General features: G+C 37.8%; 1 protein-coding gene across 1 annotated transcript in view; it reads left to right on the top strand.

Annotated features, from left to right (window-relative positions):
- Positions 1–912: 912 nt before the first annotated feature.
- The window catches only part of MYH13 (myosin heavy chain 13), a 52893-nt gene continuing 51221 nt past the window's right edge, over positions 913–2584 (top strand). The window contains exon 1 of the mRNA XM_006922391.1: positions 913–964. The gene's annotated coding sequence lies outside the window, so the exon portion shown is untranslated. The remainder of the gene's footprint in view (positions 965–2584) is intronic.

The following is a 2584-nucleotide window of genomic DNA, read 5'->3' as shown; positions in this document are numbered from 1 at the left end:
TTGTGAGAATTTTAGGGTAAAGCTAGGGACTATAAGAGATTTATTAAAGAAAGAGAGAGAAGGAGGCAACCAAAATAATAAACCAAATGTTGAAATATATCCTCCTGCTTAAATGATATTTCATGACATGTTCCCCTGGTTCTGTAAAAGTACTGCATAATAAATGAGAAGTTTGCTTAAATTAAACTTGATATTGAAAATTTTCACAGTCTCATGGCCTTTTGAGATTGTAACAGAGATTATAAACTCCTAGACCTAAGATTCCTTAGTCCTAGAAGAATTTTCAGCTGCCCTACTTACCTTCATCTTCTCTAGGAGAATTTAAGAGTGTACTCTTCCTAGACCTCTTAAAGAAAGTATTGCCTACCATTCACAACTTTTCTTCTTTTTTCAAAAGAATTCAACTATTGGCTCTGAGCATCCAGGTTACAATCTGGATCATTCCCCTCCCTCCTTTCTTTTTCTTCTGACCCCTCACAGCCCCCTACTCTCTGCCAGAAATATCATCTAAGTCCCCACAGCACTTCATTTAGACTCTTACAGAACTTATCTTATTCTTCTTTGTTCAAAGATTTATTTGAGCATTATCTCAACCTTTACTAAATTTTGCATTCCTGTAAGGTAGAGACTGTCTTTTTTCTACTTTCTACCCTCTTAAAGAGTTGACATGGTACTTTGCACACACAGAAGATAATAAAAAAATTAATCAAGTGTTATAATTCACCAATTATTTAAAGAATGATGAATTAACAAGAGAGGAAAATGGCAAATTTATTTTAATCCCACACTATCTACTGTGTACCTATTTAAATGTAGCTAAACTTGGAAGAAACAGTTTCTGTATTTATTTAAACTCTTTGTAGTTCACTTGTTCTTTGTTTTTGTTTGTTCGATTTCTGAAATAACCCCCAAGAAGACACTTTATTCCTGAAGAACGTTAACCATTACTTTGGGAAGTAAGAAGGTAAGAATTACTTTCAGCTTGACTAGGAATGAAATAATTGAAATTAGCAACCAATGTTTTATACGTTCTCATTCTTACTGCACTCATAAGAAGCTGAAATTGATTAAATGAAAACCAATTACTTAAGTATTCTTAAGGGAAGATTATAAAATATTCAGATTTAACCAAAAGAAGAATGGTTCCCCAACTTTGTTCATTACTCTCATAAATATAAAACACAGTGTAGAACTTTGACATGCAAGCTGCAAGTCAGTATAGTTAGTTGGCCCAGAACACAATGAACATAAGGTCAAGATTCAATCTTCACACACAGGCTAACTTTGCTGTTCTCAAGCAAAATCTGCACCCCTGAACCAGACCAGCTGTATCTTCACTCACAAGTAATGCTGAGAGAAAAAAGAGAAATCTATTTAAATTTATTCCCAGTGTGGTAATAAAAACCCTTTCTTCCTACCTCCTGTACCCCTGCAAAATCTGTGTTTATTAGAGGCAATTTTGATGAATTAGGACCAAGAAAATCAAAGTATAATGGAGTCATGACCACACCATTGTTGAAAAGATACAGTGTTTGACAAATTCCCAGGAGAGAGATGAAAGTCAAGAGCAGTGTCATGGTGCACTGATAGCAAGCAGAGAGAAGGGGGAGCCCTCGGAAGGTGATGATAGAGATAAGTGGATTGTTATAGACTTCTCAATTAGAAGACCCCTAAAGACAGGAGCAGAGTTGATGGTTGAAGGGACACAGTTATTTAGAGTTGGAAACAGTAGATAACGCTCTCAGAACAGAGAAGAGGCTAATTAGGGGACTGTCTTGGAGTAGGATACAGGAGAACCACGAATCATGCCTAGAGAGTTGAATCAAACCTGACAAGGTGAAGTTTATCAGCCAAGAATAAATGGTTTACCCTTGGGTTCCACAACGTAGTTGCATAAATATGAGAAGTTCCGACTTAGCAACTGCACGCACACAGAGGATTGAGGGGCTTTGCTCAACACTGAGTGTGGTGAGTCAGCAGTGTGATGAGGCTGCCAAAAGGCAGTCACCACCTCGGGCATTACACCTAGGTCAAGAGAGGTGAGGGCAAACGCTGATGGAAGATGACATGTGGTTTGGGTGTCACACTTTAAGAGATTAACGGGAGTGGGTTCACCTTTATGGTAAAAAGGATTCAGGAGCACATAACAAAGGAAGCAGATGAAGATGGGGCTGCGGCTATTTAGCATGGAGGACATAAAGCGAAGGAGAAACAGAGCAGTCATTGAATGGGTGAAGAGGTGTCTTCTGGGAAGAAGGTTTGAACTCTTCCTGTTGTTACCAAGAACTGGAATGAGAACCAGTCATCTTAAAGTTACAGAAAGCCAGATTTTAGTTTAAAGCAAGAAGAATATTTGGCCTGTGAAATCTGCACCAAAATGAAAAGAATTGTCCTTGTAGGTGTCAAGTAATCTGGACAACAGCTTTGAAAAAATATAGCTGAGACAACTTTTGCATCATCTAGGTAGTAAAATTAGGAGATGCAGGATTCTGAGTTACAAAGTAGTGGGTAAAGAGAGAAAAACCTCCACTTCAAAACTGGCAGTGACTTGAAACCCAGATGGAAAGTCTGCCTATATCCTTTT

This window comes from Pteropus alecto, unplaced genomic scaffold (assembly GCF_000325575.1).
Source record: "Pteropus alecto unplaced genomic scaffold, ASM32557v1 scaffold398, whole genome shotgun sequence".
NCBI classification, from domain to species: Eukaryota; Metazoa; Chordata; class Mammalia; order Chiroptera; family Pteropodidae; genus Pteropus; species Pteropus alecto.
This window is presented reverse-complemented; position numbering and strand designations above follow the sequence as displayed.